General features: G+C 40.9%; 1 protein-coding gene across 1 annotated transcript in view; it reads left to right on the top strand.

Moving 5' to 3' along the window:
• The window catches only part of SAMD5 (sterile alpha motif domain containing 5), a 477,984-nt gene that overhangs the window by 371,186 nt on the left and 95,710 nt on the right, over window positions 1-11,088 (top strand). The gene's annotated exons all lie outside the window — the stretch shown is intronic.

The following is an 11,088-nucleotide window of genomic DNA, read 5'->3' as shown; positions in this document are numbered from 1 at the left end:
GAGAGAGAGAGAGAGAGAGAGAGACAGAGAGACACAGAGAGAGAAATAGAGAAGGAGAAAGAGAGTAGCAGGAAGGGAGAAACCTGAGAGGTTGATTGGCCTGCAGGGTAGCCACCTGATTGAACCTCCTAGTCAGTGAACATTTAGTCTGCCTACGTGTAATACATGTGTACATTTTGTCCTCCTGTAACAACATAAGTTTAGCTGCTTCAGCACTCTAGGGTTTGACCTTAAGTAATTGTTGGGAGGATTAATACATGTGTGAATGAAAGTTTTTTTAAGATTTATTTATTTATTTGAAAGTCAGAGTTACACAGAGAAGGAGAGGCAGAGAGAGAGACAGAGGTCTTCCACCCACTGGTTCACTCTCCAATTGGCTACAGTGATTGGAGCTGTGCCGATCTGAAGCCAGGAGTCAGGAGCTTCTTTGGGTTCTCCCAGGCAGGTCCTTAGGCCACCTTCTACTGCTTTCCCAGACCATAGCAGAGAGCTGGATCAGAAGTGGGGCAGCCAAGATTCAAACCGGCGCCCATATGGAATGCCGGCACTGCAGGCAGCGGCTTTACCCACTACGCCACTGTGCCAATCCCAACCACATATATAGATTTGAAAGCAGACCTTCAGATGGCCACATTTCTGTTGATCAGTTTATAACTTGTCCACTGCTAAGTGGAGATCTTAGTAGATTAGAGCTAGCTTCTTGCACTGTCATTTCAATGGGTCTGACACTGAATTACACAGGAAGGATCAGTTTCCTCGGCTTCACACCCAGTCTGTCTAATTGTGATGGGAGGAAAACATTTCTTCAAGGACGACAGAGAAGACACCAAACCCACTGGACAGTGCTCACAATGTAATGAGAAGTGGGACAGAAAGGTACAAAATGCTGTGTGGAGAGAGTCCTTTATGTAATGGGTGCATTTTAAAAAAAAGAGAGTATACCTAGGTTTACTAAGACTACCATGGATTGATGCATATATGGACAATTTTAGCTATCTTCTTTGAACTTATATACTAAATTTCTTTTTTTAAGATTACTTATTTATTTAAGTAAGAGTAACACAGAGAGAGAAAGAGAGGCAGAGAGAGAGAGGTCTTCGATCCGCTGGTTTGCTACCCAATTGGCCACAATGGCTGAAGCTGTGCCGATCTGAAGCCAGGAGCCAGGAGCTTCCTCTGGGTCTCCCACATGGGTGCAGGGGCCCAACGACTTGGGCCATCTTCTACTGCTTTCTGAGGCCACAGCAGAGAGCTGGATAGGGAGTAGAGCTGCCGGGACTCAAACCAGCGCCCATATGGGATGCCAGCACTGCAGGTGGCGGCTTCACCTGTTATGCCACAGCACCAGCCCCATTATATACTAAATTTCTTTAAGGAACAATTGTTACCCAGAAAATAAATGTTATGAAAAAATACTGAAATCCCTCCTTTTGCCACTCAGTTCCACTGCCTGCCTTCTCTTACTTGGCACTGAGTCAGTATGCCCATCGTGTGTAACTAGAGGAGCCTTGGCATGAGGTAGATTCTGGCAAAAGCTATTTTAAAAGAATACCAAATACTCTGTAGTTACAGAAGAGAGGGAGCATCCCATTAATGTGACCCTATTGAACTCATTTACTAAGGAAACAAATGCCCTGAATCTTTGTTAGATATATAGTTCACACAGGCCTGTTACAGGAGAAATTGAGTTATTTTCAGTATGAGAAAGTGAATGGAAAAGAAAATTATTTGGAGAGAATGCTAAATAGCAAGATTTTATGCACAGCACAATCCAAGTTAAGAGGACACTTTTCTGAATGTTTATCTTTGTACAGATTAAGAGTGAAGTATAATTTGTAAATTGGCCTTATGACAGTGAACACTTTGCCAGTTATTTCCAGCATGTGTATCTGTGTGTGTATGCACAATATATCTGGTCTCAAGCTACTGTTTTCTATCCAATCAGCTCTTGTTTACTTTCTCAAAATTGTGGCAAGTTAGCCATACATTAAAGAGCAGAGTTAAAAATCTCCCATCTGCCACCTTCACCCTGATATGTCTGTTGTATGCTCTAAAATACAACCCCTAGGGAATGTACATATAGAGAAAGATATCTTCAGGTTTGCTGAAAAATCTGAAAATCTCATGTGAAACCTAAGTAGAGAGAGTTTTTGAAAACATTAGACAAAATCTGTGAAATGCCTTTTAAAATGCTCATAAGGGTAAAGCATTCGTGGTGGGAGGGAATGATTTCCACTTTTGAAAAGGTACCAAGTGTTCCCTCTGCTGACCCTGACCCTTCCTTCTCCCAGCCACTCTGTATCTTGAGATGCAAGCAGAAAAGACCAAGGGGCTCCCTTTCTATTGCCCCATCAGATACATGGCACACCACCTTTAAAAAAAAAAGTCATAGAGATTACAGCGCCAGTATGCAAACTAGATCCCTAACATCAGGGGAGGAGGGATCGTTCTGTGATGCTTTTCAGTTCAGGTTTAAATGACCTCAGCATTGTACTTTCATAGAATCCACTGAGATCCAGCCCTGGCAGGACAGGCTCCTAAAGATCAGCCCAAAGTATTGTTGGCTGAATATCTGGTGTGTCCTTGATTGCTGAAAAGAAATCTGTTCTCTCCAGAGAGATTGCATCCTAAAAACTCAAGCCTACAATAAGAATGAAAAACAGTCTCTGTTCCTGCCATGCACTTAATATTACAAATTTGCTTCTCTTTGCCTTTAGTGCAAATTCTTTATGGCTAGAGAGTTAGAGGTGATGTGAATTACTTATTTTTACAAGACATTAACTAAAGCTAGAAATGTCCCTTGAAAACTTACCATGGCACAGGTTGATGTGCACTTGCGACTATTCAAACCTGACAGACCGGTGGGCAGATGAAGGTAGCTGTGCAGGGAGAATTCCTTCTCCTGTAGCCTGCCTGTGAGCCCTTTCGGATGGCTTCTTGGGTTATATAAATTTAGTTTGAGGTCATTATATGGATAATTTGTTACTAAGTAAAGTAGTTTGTCAGGTTACGAGACATTAATCTTCCAATAGGTCTTTAATTAGGACAGATGCACTAAATAATTCATAGCAAGACTTGGCCTGGAAACATTTATAATACTCAATTATACCATTTTACAGGCAATAGCAAATTGTTTTTGTGTAGTCTGGAAATTGTGGGACTTAATTAATTACCTTCAATGTTTTAGACATCTGCTCTGCACTCTTTTAAATGCATTAAATTGGCAACTCATGAAATGGCTAAAAATAGAGTTCAAATTCCCCAGATGGTAAAGGGTGAAGATCAACTATGACAGAAAAAAAAATCACTCTGGTGTTCTAGAAATACGAAACCAAATTACATATTGAGCAACATTTGTATTAGAAGGTGCTCATGTGTATGATACTTATTTTTTTAAAGAATGAGAAGTCTGCATGGTTTTTAAAAGCATTTAACTTGCTGTTAAAAACATTTCATCCCTGGCTTCCTAAGATAGACGGCAGTAAGCAAATTGGGAATCCAGGCAGAGCACAGATATAAAATAGGTATCAATCTCTGTCATGTAAACACCTCTGAGTGAAATTTGTTTCTTCACAAACAAATAACTTTGCCCCAATAAGTTGTACAAAAGGCATGACAAAAAATAAATACTCTGGAAGTATGTGCTGAGGCATTTTCATGTCATAGATCTTCAAGTGATGGAAATGGGAATTAAGAGTTTATTCCACTTGTAATTAGATCACAGGAAACAGATGGTGATGGCTTTGCTCTGGGTAGGAGGATGTGACCATTTAAGTAAACAAAAGAAAAAGGAATGCTCACTTCATTTTTCATCCTAGAAATTACTCCAAGAAATATGTCTTAAGGATCCTCTGCTTAAGAATAGTATGTGAATGAATGCATACATCATGACAAAGGAACTAAGCACATTCTGTAAGCTCTATGTCGGGAGCAAGTTTGCAGATAAAGGGGTCTTACAGTAGGAGTTAGCATCAGATCCTGACCAGGCATGGAGCAGCCTCTGGCTTTGGAGCTTAGACGTTTCTCCTACGACTGGAGTGCTTCTCCACAGCAGCTGGGAGATGCTTTGCCCACATGGACACAGACTCCAGATCCTGCCCCTCAGAGTGATACCAGGTCATCGTGTGGGACTGGGTCAGAGGTAGAAGGATTTCCTACTTGAGTGGCTTCTGAATAGGATGGGGAGGAACCGAAATGACTACCTGCATGCCCAGTGGGTAGACAGAGCTTTTCACCAAATCTCTCAGCACCTAGATGAGAACCATCCAGCAAAAATACAGTGCAAGCCATGTAGCGACTTGAAAATTTTCTTGGAGTCACATTTTAAAAAGTAAAAAGCAGCAGATATAACTGACTTCAAAAATATCTATTTAATGGAATACAGCCAAATCATCAGTTCTATTTGTAATTAATATAAGAATCATCAATGCAATAGATTTTTTAATGAAGTCTGCAAAAAACAAGCATATGTTTTACATTCAAACACATCTCAACTCAGATGAGCTGCCTTTCAAATTACTTGCTCATTGCGTCTGGGGACCACAATATTGGACAGCACAGCTCTAGATAATGAGCAGGATGGCTAAGTATATTCTCAGCCGTGGTAGGAATAACACTGTAACACATTCAAATCGCGGGTGCTTATGCCTAACCCAGTGCCTGGAAGAAGCTATTAAAACCTCCAAAAAGCTAAATCTAACAGTTTATTTGAGCAGGAAACAGTTCATGAGTCTGGTGACACTTAAGGGAGAGGTTGAGAAAGCTCCGCCCAGCAACATGGGTAAACAGTAGTTAGAGGCAGAAACAGGAAGTGACACGTAGAAACAGCTGCACTGGCTCCAGCTCCATATTTGCCTTATATGGATATGGTCTGTTCGGCTAGTAGTCTGTGATTGGCTGAGATGCACCTACTTGCTACAAGAATATGCACGTAAGTCACTTTGTGGTGTGTTTATATACTAAGTTAGGTTTCAGCTAACTATGTACGAAAGTAGCTTTAGACAAAATTTAATAAAATAAATAGTGACTTTGGAAGAATCCCACTCACCTGTTAGGCTCTAAGTCAGTATTCTGAGAGGATTTCTCTTTTCTTCACCCCTACTTCCTACCTCTAGACAGAGGTTTGCCTATCTCTGGTGCACGGAAACACTTTATTACCTGCTTCCCTGTAGTATTTTTAACGCGCGTGCGTGCATGTGTTTAACAGTATTCTCTCTAGCAAAGGTTGAGCTTCTCTAGGGCAGGGTGGGTCCCTTATTTATGTCAATTTCCTGACATGCAAGGATGTTCCATAAATGCCTGTGAACTTGAGTGCATGAAGACAACCTGCAGGTGCTTGAGAGGAGGCTACCCGACTGCACAGGGTACCACGGCAGAGCAGAAGTGGACGCAGCGGGGAACAGAGCGGAGGGGGACAGCCAGAGCAAAGTGGGAGGATAACTTGAGAGGGAGCAACTCATCCACTTTTATGAACCAGCATCACCCAGAGTTCCTCCACTGGCTCATTCTACCTCGAGGACACCGTCCAACTTTGTAAAACAGGGCTGGTGTGGTTTGAGAATGGATGTGGCCGTGGAAGTAGTGCACGTATGACTGCTAGCCAGTCACGGTGAAGTTTATGCAGTACATGTTGGGCTGTGTTGTGTGGACAGAATCACTTGTTTCATTAGAAAATGAAACAACGAGATACTTGTATGTGTTCTGGACTTCTCAAATTATCCTTAGATCGACTCACCATCAGTACAAAAGTCACCTATACTTTTGTTTTTAGCAGTGATAATTAAGATAGTTTAATTAGAAATCTGTTTCTTGACAGGCTCCTTTTATAGAGGTAAAAGTATATGGAAATCCGTTGCTATTTGGGAGTTAAAATTGCCTTTAAAAGTAGCAGGCTATTTTAGAATTAATAATATCAAAAGGAATAAGCACACAAGGCATAAGCATAGAATTGTAAAAAGCAATGCACATTCACGCTGCAGCTGTCTATGCTTGATGCTAATAGACTGCTCTTTGAGGATCATTTTCCCACTAAAATTAAAAAAGGCCGGTCAAGACAAATCTCTAAAGTGCTCACTGATTTTTAAAGATTACCCAGCAGGACCTCAAAATAAAAGACATAAAGGAAAGAGAGACACAAAGATGAGGAAAGTTAGGAATTTTATTTCTTCTTCTCATTCAATTCATCAGAAAAGCAAAATTAACAGCATGAAAGCAGTCTGCTCCTTGGGCACCACCCAGAGCTTATTGCGTTTTTATGGAACTCTCTAAAACCCTGGTAGTTCTCTTTGTTCCCTGCTTTGTCCTGCTGGAGACATCTGGCAAGGAAGAAATATTTACAAAAAACATATGTGATCCCATTACTCAATAATCAAGTGATGTGGTATATTTACTTGGTGGAGTATTACTCGGCCAGAAAAGGAATGAAATCACAACTTTTGCAGCAAAATGGATGGAATTGGAGATTATGCCAAGTGAAATAAGCCAGACATAGAAAGACAAATATCACGTTTTCTCTCATATGTGGAAGTTTATATAGAGAGAGCTAGTACAAAAATATAAGGACATCATATTATTTCATATACAGTCATAAACTCTGTCTTCACTGAATCATACCTTCTATATAATAAAGTCTTTCCTTTGTGATCAGTATCCTGAATCCCACATTATGTAATATTAATATCCTTGTTTTCAAGGAAAAAGTGTATGTATAAGACATTGGCATATGAAGTAATCATGGCAAAATGCTAAAAATGGTTAAATCTTAAATGTGTAATTAAAAAAAATCTCATTTGGTTCTGGTTTCTTCTTAGACTTGCTTTCCCAACTATAATCCTTCCCAAACTCCAAATGTTATTTTCATGAAGCCAACCACTTGTTTTTAGTACAGTGAATTAAATCTGTAGCTGTTTTTCTTTGAAGTAAAGATAAATTTAGTTCTCATAAAATAAAATAAAAATGTACTTCTATGTAAGTAAAGTTATTGTGACTCTAACAGAGATCCAATGCTTCTAATTAAGAAAAGAAGGGGAGAATCATCTCCCCTAATGGGAACAGTTCTGAGTTTTATCCCGTGTATGACTTTTTGCTGATGAATGGGAACAGGCAACTCTTACTGGGAACACACTATTTGCAGGATAATATTGTTAAGTACTTTCCCTGAATTAACCAAGGTTGTCCTCCTGGGACCCAGTAAGAAAGGGAGGGACCATCATCCTCATCCTGCCAAGGAGGAAACATCAAAGTCACACTGCTGCCAGGAGCAGAAGCTTCCCTTGAACCCACGCCTGAGCCTCTAGACTGCATTCACTAACGGGAGTATGCATTGAGGACTCGTGGCAACCAATGTGCTGCTCAGGCTCTGGCTTGCTTCATGGCCATCCCTGATGGAGTAAGGTTGAATAAGATCCCTTACAATCAATCTGGCAGCACTGTGTTGAGGTCACAGTCACAAGGGCTAAACAATGAGAGCAAATGGAAGAGTCAGGACAACCTGATGACATCTGAAAAAAAAAAAAAAAACTCAGGATAGTAAATCTGCACTCCCAATAAGACCCATAGCACTATGGAGGTAGGAAGTGTGTCCGGCGTTTAAAGTTGTCCTTGGTGCTGTGGCGTAGCGGGCTAAGCCTCCACCTGTGACACAAGCATCCATATGGGCACCGGTTGTGTCCCAGCTGTTCCTTTTCCAATCCAGCTCTCTGCTACAGCCTGGGAAAGCAGTAGGAGATGGCCCAAGTATTTTGGCCCCTGTACCCACATGCATGGAAGACCCAGAAAAAGCTCCTGGCTTCAGATCCACCCAGCTGTGGCCATTAGGGCCATTTGGGGAGTGAACCAGCAGATGGAAGACCTTTCTCTCTGTCTCTCCCTCTCTCTGTCTGTAACTATGCCTCTCAAGTAAATAAATTAAAAAAAATTTATTAAAAAAAAAGTTGTCCTTGTTGTTTTTTTCTTTAATCAACTTCAGGGATAAAGATTAGTGCCTTTTTTTTTTTTTTTTTTGACAGGCAGAGTGGACAGTGAGAGAGAGAGAGAGAGACAGAGAGAAAGGTCTTCCTTTGCCGTTGGTTCACCCTCCAGTGGCCACCGTGGCCGGCGCGCTGTGGCCAGTGCACCACGCTGATCCGATGGCAGGAGCCAGGTGCTTCTCCTGGTCTCCCATGGGGTGTAGGGCCCAAGCACTTGGGCCATCCTCCACTGCACTCCCTGGCCACAGCAGAGAGCTGGCCTGGAAGAGGGGCAACCAGGACAGAATCCGGTGCCCCGACCGGGACTAGAACCCGGTGTGCTGGCGCTGCAAAGCGGAGGATTAGCCTAGTGAGCTGCCGGCCGATTAGTGCCTTTCACAAGTACATAATCAATGAGTGTTTGGTGAACTGAATGATCTATGTCTTAATAAGATTGTCTCTGATAACAGCACTCAAATATTATAAATGAGTAAATAGACATGTTTTTGTAGTATCTACTTTCACTATGTTTTAATTGACTTTTATACTCTAGGGTTTTTTAAAATATATACATATATATTGCTATTAATTGCAATCTGATTTACATATAAAAAACAAGATTCACAAATAAAATTCTTTTAATATAGCCAAACAATGTAGGAATTTTTGTGTGTATATATTTTAATAGTAATGGTACTTAATAGTTATTAAAGTAGATTATCCTAAGAATAGATTATCCATTAAAATAGCAAAATTTCTATTAAATGGTTCTAATTTTATAACACAAGAAATTTTGTAGCACCTGAGTTAAAATAATGACTTTCTTCTTAAATTGGTTTTCTTTCCTTGTACTTACATGTTCAATATTTTCTTTTATCATATTTATCTGTACTTCCTTTTTAATTGGACTAGCTGAAGCAGTTTCTATGTAGATCTTTTACTGACCTATACACCTTCTGGAGAGTTATCAAGTATTTTATGCTGCATCTTCAATGTTATTTCTAAAACCCCAAATTAGCTGTGAGGTAGAATTGAATGAATGAGTTGTTTTATACTGCATGTCTGTTGAAAACAAGTCATGAAAAGTTATTGCATTGAAAAAAAGATTCCATAGTATAGAGTGGGAATCTGTCTCAGCTGCTGTCTGCTATTAGCAAACATGATATTATACTTACTTAACAGCTCATCAAACTCCAGGAAATGCACAGGAGAATTTGTGGGAAAAATTGTCTTTCTGATTTGCTTTACTGCTTCTCAGTTTAATCATTACCCAAATATTAAGCATTTGACTCTAAAGATCTTTACCCATCTCCTATTAGATCTTAGATTTCTTCATCCCATTATTGATCTAAAATGTCTCTGGCTCTCTTGGGTATAGGAAGAACATGCCCATGTGTTGCATCAGATAATTCCTATTATTGAAAAGCTGTGTTCAATCTCAAATGACCTTTTCTTGTATTTATTGTCAAGCTAGCTTTACAGCCCACATTAAATTGGAGCTTTTGTGCGAGGGCTGAAAAGCGTGTTGTTGCGTGGGGAATGGCGCCCTTGGTGTGTTTGCTCAGAGCTGCCTGCTCTGCAGACAGCTGGCAGTGAGATCTGGGGCATTTGGCAGCGTTTTCATTGCTGCTTGTTGTGGAGTCCACGGCAAAGGCAAGACTTTGTGTCTTAATTTGGGCTCTAAAGAAAGATGGACAAGTGCTTCTGCAAAGCAAACGCTCATCTGTTGAGAGGGGCTCTTTGCTTTCAAAAGGGGAATTTGCAGCATCAAGGAACAAGGATTAATTTTCTGGGTGTGGGGAGGGTCTGCATGGAGACTGGAACTTTTCATCACCGTAAATTTTATAAAATTTGACATCTGATTTTGCTTTAGTTTGAGTGATCTTTTATGATGGTACTTGTTTGTAATGACAGATTTAGTCTGTGGGATCTGGGCAAAAGTTGGAAAAATGGCCTGATTATTATGCTAAGCTGTGCTAAGAGTTTGCTGGGAGGCCCAAACCACTTGACCCTGAGAAAATGTCCAAATGTAAGAGATGAACTCTGTTACTTGTGTCTTCTATCCCCTGTGCTACCCTTTTGTTGGGCATAGGTTGTAGATGGTTCACTTGCTCACCTTTTCAAGTTTGTGATTACATTGGAAAGTTGAATTCTCAAACCTTTAATTAAAACAGTAATAGTATTTTTAAATGTTTGGAAGGGTAGAAGGTGAATTTCTCAAATTTCATCACTAATTTAATGTGGCTCAGATTTATTCTGGTTCACATTATTTGCATTCATTTTTTTCTCTCCCAATACCAAACAATGCCATTTAAATGTGAATTGTAGGGGCTGGCGCTGTGGCTCAGTGGGTTAAAGCCCTGGCCTGAAGCGCCAGCATTCCATATGGGCGTCAGTTCTAGTCCCAGCTATTCCTCTTCCCATCCAGCTCTCTGCTATGGCCTGGGAAGGCAGTGGAAGATGGCCCACACCCTTGGGCACCTGCACCTGCGTGGGAGGCCTGGGTGAGGCTCCTGGCTCCTGGCTCCCGGCTCCTGGCTCCTGGCTTTGGATCAGCGCAGCTCCGGCCATTGTGGGCATCTGGGGAGTGAACCAACAGATGAAAGACTCTCTCTCTCTCTCTATCTCTCTGCCTCTCCTCTCTCTGTGTAACTCCAACTTTCAAATAAATAAAATAAATCTTTAAAAAAATGTGAATTGTGTGATTGGGATGCCAGGTCTTAGCAGAGTTCTAGCTACTGAGAATCATACAGTGACCTTTGTCGGGGAGCCATGACCAGGGAGTAGCTTCTCTTAAGTCTTTTTTCTCTGTGAGTCAATCCCTTCTTTACACTCTCACACATCCCTAATAGACATTCAAGATCAGCTTCCTGGAGGTGTTAGGCAACTGTATCTCACTTTTTTCCTTTACAGCTTTTTCATCCTCTTCTCTAATGTTCCCTTGTCGGTTGAGTCGTAAATCCCCTAAAACTAATATTAGAGATGGAGCAGGCTTGCCTCCACAGATGTGTGACCAGAAGGCCTCTACACTTGGTTAAATGCTGTGCTGTAGCCATCTTGTTATTCTTTGTAACTTTGACCAAAGGGTCCTATATTTTCACATGGCACTGAGCCTAAGATTGGGAGGGAAGAAATTAAGAGG

This window comes from Oryctolagus cuniculus, chromosome 5 (assembly GCF_964237555.1).
Source record: "Oryctolagus cuniculus chromosome 5, mOryCun1.1, whole genome shotgun sequence".
NCBI classification, from domain to species: Eukaryota; Metazoa; Chordata; class Mammalia; order Lagomorpha; family Leporidae; genus Oryctolagus; species Oryctolagus cuniculus.
Note: the sequence above shows the minus strand (reverse complement) of the source record. Positions and strands in the feature narration are given on the sequence as shown.